This window comes from Cricetulus griseus, chromosome 6 (assembly GCF_003668045.3).
Source record: "Cricetulus griseus strain 17A/GY chromosome 6, alternate assembly CriGri-PICRH-1.0, whole genome shotgun sequence".
NCBI lineage: Eukaryota > Metazoa > Chordata > Mammalia > Rodentia > Cricetidae > Cricetulus > Cricetulus griseus.
Window position 1 is genome coordinate 154,839,805 of NC_048599.1, and position 16,854 is coordinate 154,856,658.

Consider the following 16,854-nt stretch of genomic DNA (forward strand, 5'->3'; position numbering starts at 1 on the left):
CCCATTTCGGCAGCCATAACAGTCTAGCACATGCTTGCCTGACCTTGCCTTGGCTACTAGTAGGTCAGATGCCTGCCTCGTGGCAAGGAACCAATCAGAAGTTAGCTGGCTAACTTTACGGCTCTGGGTGTGCTTTATGGACAAGTGCACAGCAATGACGCACAGAGCATAGCAACCACCCTGGGAGGGCCTATGGGCCATAACAACCAGTTGACCAATCAACACAGGGCAAACCCTCCAAGTCTGGAGGCACACCAATCCTGAGTCTGTGCGTACCCCTAGACACTCCCCTTACACTGCCCTATAAGATCTCTATGCAGACGCTTTGAGCCGTCTTTTCTAACCACCCACCATGGTGGGTGGATGAAAGACCTGAGCTAACATGGGGTTAGCTCGTTAAACAACTACAATAAGGCCTCTTGCAGTTTGCATCAAGCTTTTGACTCCGCCTGGTGATTGGGGTGACCGAGGTCCTGGGCTGAGATCCTGGGGGGCCTGAGCCTGGGGGGTCTTTCAATATGTCAATTAGCAAAAGCCCCATCTAGGAGATGCATTGTGGGGACAAGTTTAGATGCCAATGAATTAAATGATTGTTACCATAATTTTGGGAAATCCAGCCCATCCCTCTCCAGTCTCCCCCATCCTCTTCTTTTCTTTGTTCACCACGGCGGCGGCCTTGGGCCCAGGGTCATCATGGAATTAGTTCGCTGACTGATCCTTTGGCTGCAGCCGTGCCCGAGTGCCAGTTTGGTTCGCCCTCTTTTCCCTCCCCACTCGGCCGGGCTCTTGGTCCCATGCTGAGGATCATGAGGTGGTAATGGGCACCCAGATGACCCCATGAGATTATCTTTCCTATCGGAAAGCGCAATCTCCAGGGAAGCCCAGTGGAAGGTCAATGTGCTGAAAATGCCTATAAATCCAAACGTTTCTCCATCCTGGAGAGATGAGCTCATTCAGTGGTTGGCCAAACTCAAATACCAGTTCAGCATTTACCCAGAAACAAGCAGCCTTTTGAACAGGTTTTTAGCTACGGTAAAGCCCATCCAAAATATTTGAATTGTATTGCAATCAACTGTCTTTTCTAGCTGCTAAAACTGTTAAGAAGAGGAGAAAGCCGGGCGGTGGTGGCACACACCTTTAATCCCAGCACTCGGGAGGCAGAGGTAGGTGAATCTCTGTGAGTTCAAGTCCAGCCTGGTCTACAAGATCTAGTTCCAGGACAGCCTCCAAAGCCACAGAGAAACTCTGCCTCACCCCCCCCCACCACCAAAAAAAAAAAAAAAAAAAAAAAAAAAAAGAAGTTGAGAAATTTCCAGTACTAATGGTATTGGCAAGAGACAGTTTCTGTGGTTGTTCCACATCTGAGATTTTGAGAATGGAGAGAACTGTTCTGGATAAGTTAAACTGGGATCATCACATAGCCACACCGTTGGATTTTCTTCACATTTTCCATGCCATTGCAGTGTCTAGCCACACCGTTGGATTTTCTTCACATTTTCCATGCCATTGCAGTGTCAACTAGGCCTCAGTTACTTTTCTGTTTGCCCAAATTGAGCCCATCTCAATATTTGGCAACTATTCCACTGTATGGCCTGCGGCCAACACAATCAATTGTAGTTTGAGGTTATCATGGCTACTGCCCAGAGCTATTGAGTATGCCATTTCATTCTCGGAGGTTTTAAACTTCCTTTCAAGCATTTCTTTTTAAATTTTGTTACAAAAGTTACTCTTTTGAGAATATATTTCTACAAGGGTTTTGCTTTATTTTTCTTTCCTTGTTTTCTTTCCTCCTAGTTAGAGGACTGGGAATGGAACTCAGTGTGGTGGCTTGAATAATGGTCCCCATAGACTCACACTTTTGAATGTTTGGTCCCTGTCTTAGGGTTTCTATTGCTGTAAAGAGACACCATGACCACGGCAACTCTTATAAAGGAAAACATTTAATTGAGGTGGTGGCTTATAGTTCAGAGGTTCAGTCCATTATCATCATGGCGGGGAGCATGGTGGCATGCAGGCAGACATGGTGCTGGCTACATTTTGATCAGAAGGCAACAGGAAGTGGACTGAATATCACACTGAGGGAAGCTTGAGCAAAAGAGACCTTAAAGCCCTCCCCCCCAGTAACACACTTCCTTCAACAAGGCCACAACTCCCAATAGTGCCATTCCCTATGAGTTTATGGGGCCAATTACATTCAAACTACCACAGTCCCCAGTTAGTAGAACTGTTTGGTAAGTATTTGAAGATGTGGCCTTGTTAGAGTACGGTGACATTTTTGGAGGAGGTGTGTCACTGAGGGTGGGCTTTGAGGTTTCAAAAGCTCCCAAAGGCCCAGTCTCACCCTCTTTCTGCCTGCTGCCTTCGGATCAGGATGTGAGCTCTCAGCTACTGCTCTAGAGCCATGCCTGCCTGCCTGCTGCCATGCAAGTGAGTCCCCAGTTAAATACCTTCTTTTTTTTTAAAATTTTATTATGTATACAACATTCTGCTTCCATATATATCTGCATACCAGAAGAGGGCACCAGATCTCATAACAGATGGTTGTGAGCTACCATGTGGTTGCTGGGAATTGAACTCCAGGACCTCTGGAAGAGCAGTTGGTGCTCTTAAGCGCTGAGCCATCTCTCCAGCCCCCAAATACCTTCTTTTATAAGTTGCCTTGGTCATGGGGTCTCATCAGAGCAATAGAACAGTGACAAAGACTCTCGTGGATTTGCACATGCTAGGCAGGTGCTTTACCACAAGTCACAGTCCCAGCCACTCACTGGGGATGGGGTTCTGTAGGGAGCCGGTTCCTGCATTATCCATTACAATAATGGTGCCTGAAGACACCAAGATGTAAATTACTTCACAGGCGCTGGGTAATCTCCATTCCTTTGATCTCTGCCTATCCCGTGGCTCATTTGGCCTGAGGAGCTGAAGCCATTCATAGGGTAACACGTCCCAGGTGGCTGGCCAGCCTTTATAAGGGATGGTTTTCTTGGTTCAGTGTCTCCGCTCTGGTAAGCTTATGCATTAAAGCTTGTCTGCAGAAGGATCCGAGTGTCCTGCGTGTATTTCTTGCCGGCCGAGAAAATACAGCGCGCGCGGGACAGGGTTCTAGGCAGGGGCTCTAGAGCTGAGCCTTGACCCTAACTCCATTTCTGTGAGTTCTGACAGAATTATCACCATGCCAAGGTACTGTAGGTGTAGGCTGGGTTCCATTTCTGACGCAGTTCACTCAAGTTAGCTGGAGGTCATGCCCTGCCCTGAGCTCTGGCTACTGGGGACTGTGCTCTTGCTGGAATTTTGTTTTTCTAGAAGACCATGTGAGTTGAGCCCCAAAAGTGTCCTTCTCTATGTGCCTGCTTCCTCTTGTGTGATGAATGGCCATAGTGGACAGGTCAGCATCTTGTTTCTGGGTACCACTCCTTTTCAGGGATATAGTGGTTTCTTCTCCATCTACCCAGTGAAGGTCACTGGGTAACTTACAGTTCTGGGAACAGAGCTGGGATTGAATGTGCATTCGTTTTCAGTTCTCCAGAACCTTTTATCTCCCAGAGGCTGAGGCAGGAGGATTGTTATGAGCTCAAGGCCAGCCTGGACTGCATGTCTCACGAAGAGAATCAGATACTTTGTTGGGAAAGATTACACAGGACTGGGAGGACAGAGAGATTTATCTCAGTTAATTCTAGAGACTCCAGAAAGGCAGTGGGTCCTTTGGGCTCCTTCTAGAGGCTGGGCACCCCCTTCTAGGTCTCTCAACAGAACTGATGGGGTCACAGAAGCTGGGGAACCCTCAGTGCCACTGCTCAGTCGCCCTCCCTGAAGGCTAGCAGCAGGAAGGTTGTGTCAGCATCCTCACCTGTGCTGACTACACACACCAAATGCATGACTTTCAAGTTGTCTTTAATGCAGAAACTGCTCTTCCCCGAGACTGTTGGGGAAGAAGAGACAGGCTCATCTGAGAAAAATAGTTCCCACTCTAGTCTCTGTCAGGAAGGGTGTCCCCATCAGCGAGGACACTTTACAGACTACCTCCACGGAAACAAAGAGGCCGCTGTGTCCTAGTTTTTGAGAGCCGGTGTTAAGTACCCCTGCCACAGAAAGACACCTGAGCTGCTGCAATCTCTCTCTCTTTTTTAAAGATTGTAAACTAGATTAACGTTCCTTAAATTTATCATGTGTTACTAAGAGTAAGCTGCCACTGTGGCACAAAGCATATTGCATTTGGGAATTCCTTTTCATTCTCATGAGAAGCATTTAAAACAACACTGATAGCTGGGTGGTGGTAGCCCACACTCTTAATCCCAGCACTCAGTAGGCAGGGGCAGGTGAATCTCTGAGTCTGAGGCCAGCCTGATCTACAGAGTGAGTTCAAGGACTGCTAGAGCTACCCAGGGAAACCCTGTCTTGAAAAACCAAAACCAAAACAACAAAACCAAAACCAAAACTAAAAAACAACACTAAAAAACAAAAAACTAAAAAACAATACCATGAATGCTAGGTACAGAGGCATGCATGCTTGGGAGGCTGAGGCAGGAGGATTGATGTAAGGCCAGGCTGAGCAATTTAGCAAGACCCAGACACACAAAGAAAGCTAAAGTGGATTGCTCTCCCTTTCCCTTCTAAGACATTAAGTAGCTCATTAAGGTTTGAGGGGAGCAACTGGAGATTAAACCCATTTCTCATTAAGTAGCTGAAGGCTGGCCTTAAATTCAATTTGTAGTCCATATTGACCTCAAAGTAGTGGTATTCCTCCTGCTCCAGCCTCCAGAATGCACACCTTTGACTAACCCAGCACAGGAGAAACAGAGGCAGGAGGGTCTCTGTGAGTTCAAAGTCAACCTGGTTTACATAGCGAGTTCCAGGTCAACCAGAGCTGTATTAGCTATATTAATTGAGACCCCATCTCAAACAAACAAACAAACCTTAGGGAGAACTTGCAGATGGTGCTTCTACCATTGATTTAGTGAACTTGGCTCTCCATGCACCTCATCTCAGGCAGTGTCAGGATATTTGCAGACGTGACAGCCAAAGTCCTTTATGCCTCCTGTGTGAACCAACTCGGCCCTATGTATCTGTGCTCTGTAAACTTTAAGAGAAGCCGAAGCTCCAAGAAGGGCCCTGAAGTTCAGAGGGAGACAACTTGCTGGTCACAAGTCCCAGCTGCTGTGTTCTGGGAGATTCACTAGCCAAGTTTTTGGCCCCGGCCCAGGTGTATTTCTGAAGTATCTGCCCTGCAGCAAACTTGACCAACCATCTGTGTTATGAAGGCAGATGTGTGCACCAAGCAGTCAGGCAAGGGTGTGGCTACACGTCATCTCCCAACCTCTCCATTGGAGCCCTTGTTTATACACAATGCTGGGACCCTGTGGAACCTTCATTGTGTAACCATTCCTCTTCTGTCCCATAGACCCTTCCCTTTTCTACCTCTTTCTTTTGTAAAATGCCTTCCTCTTGTTTTGAAAAGCCTTTCTTTTTTAAATTTTATTTTTTTGTGTTTGAGTGTTTTGCCTGCATGTATGTATGTGTACCACATGTATGCCTAGTTCCCTTAGAGGTCAAATGAGGGAGTCTGATGCCCTGGAACTGGGTGGTGTAGGCTGCCATGTGAGTGCTGGGCCCTCTGCAAGAATAACAAGTGTTCTTAACCACTGAGCCATTTCTCCAGCTTCTCCTGTTTCTCGTATTCTTTCCTAGTGAATTTTGTTGACAGAGACTTCTTCAGATATCCAAGGACCTGTCAGGAAGCTGAGAGGCAGAAGGAAGGCAAAGGCTACCAAGAACCTGGATAGCAAAATTGACAAGAGAAAGAAGTCTGGACATAAAGCATAAATGTTGAGCAGCAAAATCTAGGTTGTTACTGAGCTGGGAAAATGAATAGGAAGAAGCTGCGGTCTGGATGTGGCACTGTAAATACTGCCCAAAGCCTGCTGGCATTTAACCCATTCCTACCCTTGGTGGTTGTGGTTGGCAGAAAACACAGCTGGCAACTCATCAGGTGGTGTTTAGAATTCCAGAAAATACTAGTGTCTCCACAGATGTCACCATGAGTCAGCTAATGTCACATAGTGCTGGAGGGTGCCACACAGGGCATGACAATGTCATGCAGAATGAGAGAGGCAGCACCACAAGGACAAGGCAGACAGTGCCCTTGAGGGCAAGGAAGCACCATGAGGGCAACACAGTGCCAGGTAAGGCAAGACTGGTTTGGGGAGCCATAGTAGACAGCTCTATTGATTGTTAAAAATAACTGTGGGCCTATGGGGACCATTTTTGTTCAAACAACCACATTCCATTCCAGACCTCAAAGTGTCCGTGTATCCATCCCTTCTCCCCCCTCTCTTTCTTTTCTCTCACACCCTCCCCACCACCGAAACAGTTTCTTTGTGTAGCCCTGGCTGTCCTGGAACTCACTCTGTAGACCAGGCTGGCCTTGAACTCAGAGATCCTCCAGCCTCTGCCTCCCGAGTGCTGGGATTAAAGGTGTGCACTGCCACCAGCCAGCCATACATCTATTTCTAAAGCACTACATGATAGTGTCTTTGCAGATATATTACTACTGTATGTAAGCCAACAGCATTTACAGCATAGAAGATGGGTGTGCAGCTCCGCACACTTTGGATTTCAAACAAAAACACACACAGTTTTAGAAGCAGAGCAGGGCACCCGGCTGTGCAGCTGCTCAGTACAAACGGAAGTAACTGCACAACATCAAATACGGTTGTGTTCCTCATGCACTGAGCACAACAGCTGCACTGTGACAGAAGCCACCATAGATTTACTCTTTTAAGAGTGCGTACAAGGACATTGCTGTAGCAAGGCACATGGGTATGGAAGTAGTTGTGGAGAAGTAGAGCAGGACACTGCTGTCATATTGCTGATGTGTCTATGTGTTTTCTAGCACACCTGAATACACGAATATCCATGAACAACGGACCACATAAGGGTAGGACTACAGCAGCACACACGGAGATACAAGTGAAGAAGTGCACATGGATTCACTATTAGAGGTGACAACCTATGTCCTCTTAGAGCAGCACAAATGGATGCCCGACTGTACACAGGTGTGCACTTACCGAAACATGCACTAGCATACCTAGCAGGACCCATGGGTGTAGGTATCAGCACTTAAGGCTGTACTAGACGGGATCACAAAGGATGTTTTGGGACGTCACGACACGTGAGTGTGCCATGGAGCAGTGCACACGTGTGTTACTGAGGCACCGCAGCATTTCATCTTTGTAAAAACCTACACAGTACTGCTGCAGCAAATGTTGATCGCTTTCACAATTCAGCAAACACATGTACTTGTACAGACCTAAACTCGAACAACAGTTCACACGTTTTGAGGAGCAGCGCACTGCGCCGGGATGGACAAGGACAAGGACAAGGACAAGGACAAGGACAAGGTGCAAATGGAAGAAATGGTGCAGCATCAAGAATGTACGGTTACAGAATTTATCATAGGCTTCCTGGACAGCAGCCCAGCAGATAAGTAGAGGGAAGCTCACTGTGTCCTGTTGTTGGTGTGTTCGTGTATTTACTAGCACACCAAAGCATGTGGATGTCTGTGAACAACAATCCCATGGGTGTACAATTACAGCAGCACACATGGGAGTGTATGTAAAGGATCACGCAAGGATTCCACGAGAAGTGAATGATCAAGAATGCTCTCATGAATACAGATGGACTGTTACAGAAACATACAAATGTAATAGTATAGCAGGACTAATGAGTGTGCAGCATGAGCACTCAAGGACACACCAGACAGGAGCACGCAAAGACATAGTAGAACGTCACTGCAAATGAATGACTAGTGGAGCATTGAACATGCGTCTATTACTAAAGCCCCACGCAATGGCCTATTTGCCACAATTGATGTAATACTACTGCGGTGTACACTGATGTAAGTTTACAACAGGGTGACAGATATACATGTCCTGCTCTGCACATACCTGAACAGACCAGTGTCCGGAATGGACAACAGCACATTGACAATGGAAGCATTGTCACAGCATCAACAATGGTTGTGATACCAGTGCACTGCACACAGATCTCCTGTGACAGAAGTGGTCACAGATTTACTTGAAAGCAGCACACATGAGAATATTATTATATCAGTGCAACTGGAACTGAAGTACCAGTGCAAAGTAGGGGGTGCACGGTGATGTTCCTGCACCTGCTGTACATGTATTTCCCAGCACATCCTAGCACGCGGACATCATGAGCATCAGTCCACACTGATTCACTATCACAGCACACACATGGGAACAGAAGTAAAGGGGTGCACATGGACTCAATAGTGAAGCAATGACCACACATGTCCTCATAAAATAGCACACAAAGATGTTGTACACAGCAGCTGTTCTGTGACAGAAGTCATCATAGATTTACAGCCACACACCGATGTCCTAATACCAAACACAAACGAATGTAATACTACAAGAGGACTAAGAATGTATGACATCGTCACTCAAGGAAGTGCCAGGCAGGAATACGCAAGGATGAACTAGTGAATCACATGGACTCGGTAGCACAGCAAATGCATCTATTACCAAAGCACTGCACAGTGCTACCCATGGTAAACTGCGGTGCGTACAGTGTGGCATAAACTGACGTTCATCTTCCACAAAGCAGAAGGATGCACTCGGCCAGATCTGCACAGGCCTGAGATGATAGGACAGCAGTGCCCGCGTTTCTAGGTGTGAGCAGCATAAGGGGGTGGACAAGTACACAGCACAATTGGAAGTAATAGCAAGGCCAGTTACTACTCGTGTAGCGCAGCTAAAGATACAGTAACAGGAGTGGTCACCGGTCTGCTGGGAAGCAGCGCACGTGAGAATCTTATTATTCCAGTGCATTGAAGAACCAGTGTAGAACTAGATAGAGCAATGCACACTGGCGGTATGCTCATCAGAGCACATGGGTGTCTGTGAACAACACTGCACATGGGTGGTTTATTACATACAAGTAAGTAACACACATGGGTTCAGTATTGAGAGTGGTTGTGAATGTTCAGGAAAAGCAGCCATGTGAAAGTCCGAGTGCAGCCACACTCAGATGTACTGTCACAGGGATACACATGAAGGTCATACTACAGCAGGACTCAGGGACACATGACCTCTGCCCTCTGGAAGTACTAGATAGGAGCACACAGGACATGGTAGTTCATCTCTGCATATGGCTGCGCTAGTAGAGCATGCAAACACACCTTTCACCAAGGCACTAGACAATGTTGTCTTTGCAAACACAGATGTAGTTCCACGGCAGCATAAAGTGGTGTGTGTTAACAACAAAGCCGACAGATATACTCACGCAGCTCTTTGCAAGCCTAAGTAGAAAAGTAGCTGGCATGTTTTTAGAAGCAGAGCGGTGCAGTAGAATGGGCCACTACACAGTGCAAATGGAAGTAACAGCAGCAGCCGGAACAGTAGCGCTACTAACGCACTGCACACAGACAGATGCACGGTGACAGAAGTGATCATAGATCTACCAGGGAGCAGCACACATGTGAACATTATTAAAAGCGTCCCCTGGACACTGAAGTACTAGTTCAGGCATAGAGTGATGCACACTGAGGTCCTAGTATTGGTGTTTCCAGGTTTACTAGCAGATCAGAACACATGGGTGTGCATGAACAGCAGAAGGTAGAATTCTAGTGTAGCATTTATGGAAATGCATGTAAATGAGCACACATGGATTCAATATCACAGGAGTTATCATGCGTGCTTTCATAAAAGATCACACATGGTGTCCCAGCACGGTGGTACACATTAAAATGGTCATGAATGTAATAGTTCAGCAGGACTCACGGATGCACGACATTTGCACTCACGGATGTGCCGGAGGAGCACTCAAGGATATTCTTGTAAATCACAGTTGTGAATACACTTATAGATCATAGCATGTATGCTTATTAGCCAAGCACTGTGCAATGGCATCTCAGCAATGATTTAGCAGTACTGCGGTGTGAGCTGATGTGCATTTACCTGTATGGCTACGAGTATGTCTGAACTAGAACTACAGCACACACATTTTTAGGCATAGAGGAATGCACCTGGATGGACAAGTACGCAGTGCAATGAAAGTAACCGCAGCAGCAGGAATGGTTGCATTAATGCACCACATACAGATGGACTGCATCAGAAATGATAGGAGATTTACTAGAAAGCAACACACATGAGGATATTATTTTAACAGTCCACCGGGACACCGACATGCTAGTGCGGGTGCAGGGCGATGCATACTGAGGTTCTACTGTCAGTGTCTCCATGTGTGTAGCAGCACATCAGTACACTTAGCTGTCAGTGAACTGCAGTCCATACAGGAGTACTACTCCAGCAGCAGCCATGGAAATACAAGGAAACAGCGAGTCCATATTGCAGGAGTGATCCTGCATGTCCTCATAGAGCAGCACTCATGGATGTCTACATACAGCCAAACACAGACATAGTGCTTCCGAAAAGCACATGAATGGAGTATTACAGCAGGACTCTTGGATGTTAGAGGCACTCATGGAATAATACACAGGAACACTTAAAGGTGCACCAGTACAACGCCGCACAGGAAAATCTCAGCCACCACACACGTACATTACTAAAGCACCACACAACGGCCTCTGTGCCAAAACTGACACACTACTGCTGCCTAAACTGATGTGAATCTACAGCAAATCAGATGGGTGTCCACAGTAGCGTGCTAACATAGCAGCACACACCTAAACACAAGAGGAGAGTGTGCGGGGATCCAGTATTAGAATGAACACACATGCCGTCTTTTTCGTAGCATACAGCTGTGCATGGCTGTACTCATACATCCATGTGCACTGCTTTAGTTGTATTTCTGTGTGTGCTGCTGTGCTGGCACACAACGTGGGCTGATGCTGAGCAACTTCCATGCATTTGGATGTGATATTAAATACATGTGCTTGCAGATATTAGGACATCCATTCAGCAATGGTAGTTCACTGTAGAGAGCACTGCCACAAGCACACTCTCCTTTGCACCACTTCCTAGAACACCTATGATCACTCCTGGTGCACATGCCTGCAGCAGTGCATTAGTGCTGCAACTGTTTGTGTTGCTGTCATGTGCACTGTGTACAGCTCTAGTTCTAATACTGCGCACGGTGCTGTTCTACCGCAGGCATGTTCGGAGACACACAATTGCATCTGTCTGCTCTGCTGTAATGCACACATAAGTTCTGCTACAGTGACACAGCAGCTTTTGAGGGGGCTCTGTGACCGCTTTGGCCTGCAGAGAGAGAATCCACAGGAGGAAGTTCAGTTCAACATGGCTAGGTAGCCGGCTTTGAAGTTCAAACTTCCCGAGTCTGACCCCAATTAGTTATTGTAGGCATATTTAAACACAACAAAATTTGGTAAAACAAACAAACAAACAAACAAAACCTATTCTGGTGATAAATAATCCAAGCCCACATGCATAGCAAAACATACAGAAATCTCTTAAAGAAACAAAGTAAGCTAAATACAGATCGGCTGTGACTATATCAAAACACTTTGTAAAGTCCATAATGATGGATTCTGTGACTGACTGAGAAGAGAAAGCTCACAATAAAGGTCTGGGGGAGAATCCGGTGTGGTCTTGGCCACACAGATAGCGCAGAGGTTGCCAGGACACATCTGCTAATAACACCCCCTCCCAACCTTCTGGGCAGGTAACAGGTTATGCATTCTTTTCTTTGAGGGACACCCTGTGTGTTTAGTATTCCAGGGTCCCCTAGTGCTCATCTGTGAGCAAAGGACCCCTGTGCCTTCTGCAGGTTTTTACAAAGATGCCATTGTGGAGTGCTATAGTAATAGATGCATATGTGGGACTCTACTCATACAATTCACGTGCAGAAAATGCTAACATTAGCTTTACTAATGTAACTTATGTGCGAGGAACACATGTGATCACTGCTCTAATAGTGAATCCATGTGTACTATTTTACTTTACATTCATGTGTGCCTGTCTACCTGTGCTCCCCGTGGACTGTTCATGGAAATGCATGTAAAGGAGCGCACATGGGTTCCATCTATATTAGAGAAGTGATCACACATGTTCTTATAAAGTGCTACTCATGGATAAATGAATTCAGCGGCACACAGATGTACTATTACTGCAATGTACACAAGTATAATACTACAGCAGGGCTCATGGGTTGTGGACATCCACACTCATGGAAGAACTAGACAGACGCATACCAGGAAATGCTAGTCCATCACTGCTCATGAACGTACCAATAGGGCACCACACAGGCATCTCTCACTACACCCTACATACATAGTGGAATCCTTGCAAAAACCAATGTACTACTACTGCAGTGTGCACTGATGTGCGTTTACAACAAAGTACAGCGTGTGACAGAGTGCACATAGAGTCAATATAACAGGTATTACCCTGCATGGTCTCCTATAGCAGCAGTCAGAGATCTCCAAGTGCAATCGTATCCACATGCATGATTACAGGGAATCACTCAAGTGTAATACTGCTGCAGGACTCCTGGATGTAGAATGCTAGCACTCATCAAAGTTCTAGACAGGAGCACAAAAGGGCATCCTAGCAGATCAGTGCACATGGTAGACAGTGCACACATACCAGCACAACGCAATGGTATCTTCCAAAATCCGATGTAGTGTAAAGTAGTACACAGTTTCAAGATAGCAGGTAGAATACTTACACGGCTCTGCACATGCCTAAACTAGAATAGCTGAGCCCATATTTAGGAATAGAGCAGTGCACCAGATGAACAATAACGCCATGCAAACGGTAGTAAAAGTACAGCGGCAAGAACTACTGGACTGCTGAAGCCCCTCCCACAGATGTACTGTGAGAGAATGGATCATACATTGACCAGAAATGAGGACATTGAAGTCCTAATGCAGAAGTAGGTCAATGCTCACCGAGGTCCTACTGTTGGTGAGTGCATGTACAAACGCATACATGTACACATAAATATGCACACATGCAAACACAAACATACATGTACACACATGACATATATGTGTATGCACAGAAACATATAAATATACACATAAAAATACGTACACACACTCATATACACATACACACATAAATACACACTTTTACACTCACAAACATAGATACCCACACATATAAATGCACACATGTACACACACAAATATATACAAGTACAAACAAAATTATATACATGTACACACACTCAAATATACACATGTACATACATGTAGATATAGACATGTACACAGACATAAATTTAAACACAAAAATAAATGTGTATTAAACACAGAAATATACACATGTACATATATTAACATACATAACATACACAAACATACACGTTTACACACATACATAAACATGTGCACACACATAAATTACCACTTCATTAAGGAACTGGAACATTTATGGATTTTGGTAATTGGGGACTCAGTAAGACCCAGTCTTTTCTGCCAGCTGCAGGAGTCAGTGTGTTAATCTCTAGCACTTCTCAGAGCTAAGCCACAAATAGGAATCCCTAGACTCATCCCTGTGGACAGCAGTTCCCTAATAAGTTGCCTTGGTTGTGGTTTTTTTCCCTTCACGTTTCTCAGACAGTCTGTGCTGGGGTGGGGTTGGGCGAGTGTGTCAGTTGCTTTTCTGTCGCTGTGATGAAATACCATCACCAGAAGCAACTCTGAGAAAGGGGCTTTTGGCTCTCAGTTCCAGGGGCAGTATATAATGGCGGGAAAGGCATGGAAACAGGAGCAGGAAGCCATTGCATTTCATCCACACACAGGAGCGGAAAGGACAGGATTAGGGCTTATAAACCCTCCAAGCCCATCTCCCCAGGGACCGACTTCCTCCAACAAGGCTGCACCTCCTAAAGGTTTGTAACCCCCAATCAGCACCACCAACTGGGGACCAATTGTTATGATAAAGCTTGAAGGGACCCTTGGGGGATCTTGGGGATTCCATTGCAGGCGAGGGTGACCAAGGGACAAACTTGCTAGGCAGGCAGAACTTAAGTGAGAAGTTTTATTAGAAAGGGGAGGGAGGGGGAAGGAAAGAGAAAAGAGGTAAAAAGACAGAGAGGACAGAAGAGAAGAGCGAGACAGGAAAAGTCCTGCCTACCACCCAGCGGGGGTTGGGGAGAGCGAGAAAGAACATAAGTGGGCGGGGTCTGTCTTTTAAAGGGGTCTTTTGCACTTGCGTGCAGACTATGCAACCATGGAACTCTGGGCTGACCAGGTTACTGCCAGAGTGCATTCTGCCAGGTGACAGGGGCGGTTCAGCACAATGCCTGAATTCTTAAACCAATCATTCAGACACATGGGTCTGTGGGGGCCATTTCTCATTTAAACTACACAGGAGGTCTCCTCAGTTCTGTAGGAATTGCCTGTGCCTCATTTTCCTTCTAGGAAATTCCTAGCACATTTGCATATTGAAAATTTTGTGAAGTTGTGCAAAAATACCGTTTTTGGTCCAGTTAACTCAGGGGTTTCCAAATATTTCCCATTGCGAATGTTCCTCGGAGTTCATGCTTCGGAGGGACTCTGAGGCCCCTCCCTGTTCTAGTGTGAAAGTCTCGTGCCTTATCTCTGTGAGCCACCCCTTTTCAATGTGGTACAATTATCACATGCTATTCGTTACTTTTCTGATAGCTGTGATGGAGTCATCTGTGGGGAGCAGAGGTTTATTTTGATTCACAGTGCTCAGGGTTGCTGTGCATCATAGCGCAGGGCGGGGGGGGGCGTGTCGAAGGGGGCGGTGGCTGGTTTTGTGCTCGAGTGTGTGTGCACACATTTGTGCTTGTGTGTGTGTGTGTGTGTGTGTGTGTGTGGTGATGACTCTCCAAGGTAGGCTCCACAACATCCCAAAGTAAAACCGCCAGATGAGGAACATGTGCTCAAAGCATCAGTCTGTGGGGAGTCTTCCAGATTCAGACCCTCACACATGCTATCTGCTGTCCTTGCACAGTGCTGTTTGGTTCTCAGAGTTCCTCTGCATGCAGACTCTGTTCCCATGCTAGGGTGGTCAGCCAGGGACTGTACTGCTGATCTTGGTTGGTCTCAGTTGTGGGGTGGGAGTAGGGAGGACAGCACTGTCGACTGATCGACTTGGCCTCTCAATGAGATCATTACCTGTATTTTCACCCCCAGAAGGCTGGCCACAGCATGTTGTCATGGTGATGGGAGATGTATAAGCCTTTCAGTGTTCATTCTCTTATCAGCTTCTACCAGCATCCCATTGGCCAGGGACAGGCACACATCTGAGTTCAGCCAGTGCTGTGGCCCCTACAGCTCAGGATCCATGGATACTGAAGCTCTTTTTCCATTGTCAACTGTACCAAACTGGACTGATACTTCAAATATTACCTCTGAGCCTTGTACTGGGAATGATTCTAAGCTCATTTTCTGCTCACCAGAAAGTGTATCCATTAGTAATGTCTGCCATGGGCATAGATACGAGGATTATTCCCCTGCCCAAAGTCTCCCCAAACTGCTAGCCTTCTCCCACCCCAGGCCTGGTTCAAGATCAGGGTAGTTTGAGTCTCTGTCTCTGGGCTTTTCTACCTTTCTAGCATCAGGTAGTGCCAACATGTGTGCCTAGCCTGGGCTCTACTGAGGAGACAGACATTCTAGTGTTGGATGGGACCAGAGCAGCTGAGGACCTAGAGACTGTTGACCTCATTCATTCCATCATCCAGATGCAGTCTGAAGGCTGTATCACACTCACATTGCCCTCTGGCTGAAGACCATCAGATTATACAAGGTGGACCTGTGGGCTACAGGGCTGACCCTGTTCACAGACATGCGGGTGTGTTTCTGAGCTCCACTACCAGGCCTCAGAGTGCTCACTGAGGAGACAGGTGGGATGGGCACTGGGCTCCAGTTTAATCTGCTCTGTGAAGAGGTAAACTCTGCTCAGTTTACTGCCTGAGGGAGGCAGTAACCAAATTCTCAGATCAGAGCCCAGGAGAGAAGGGGCTAGCTCTTCCTCAGGGTTACAGCCTCTATCCTTGACAACCCCACTCAGTCACACAGTCTGGTCATCTGTCCAGCAGCCATATTGACCCCAGGAACATGAGTCAGTGGTGTAACCGTCACAATCCTTCTGTGTCCTCTCCCAGGTCTTGTTCAAGCCGGCTTTGCTTCACCAGCCTCTGTTATCTGTGTTTTTCTCAGGCCATGTTTCCTCCACTAGAGTGCCTCACATAGATCCCACACAGAGCCAGGGTTCTCTGATGGGACAAAACCTAGACCTGTTGTCATCAGAGTCTCTTGAACTTATCCCTTTAGGTACTGCAGATCCTGCCTTGGGGCTACTGGCTGGGGTTTAACCAGCATGAAACAATTCAGAAAAAAACACCTGGTGCAGTGAGACCACTTGCCAATGGATGGGCTATATTCACTAGTCACTCCTTCCTGTCCCTGGCTCACCCAGTCAGTATGTATTGAGTGTCCATGCTGTGTACTGCGCAAGGCTCTGGAGACACATGATAGGCAGACCTACACCTTCTCAAGCAAGTCTCTCGGTTTAAGGAGGCAGGAAGCTTGCCCCTGGTCTCTAGGGTGGAAGTCAGTTCCGGGCATACGCTGAGGAGGCCGGGAGGCTGGGCAGAGATTAGCATTAAAATGTCCAGGCCCCAGTTTTCTCTTCTGTCAAAGGGATTCAGTGACTGTTAAATATGTCCACAAAGGGACATAGGAGGGAAAGGGATGACTGCCGACACCTGCTTCTTCTGAGTTGCCTGCATCTACAGCCACGCCTGGTACACAGCTGTATCTGCAGAGAGGAGGGTGACTCGGGTACAGCTGAGACCAGGCAGGGAGGAGTATGAGGGGTAGCATTTTCAGGCATAGGTTCCATCCCCAACACGACAGAAAAGCAAAAGGCCCTCAGG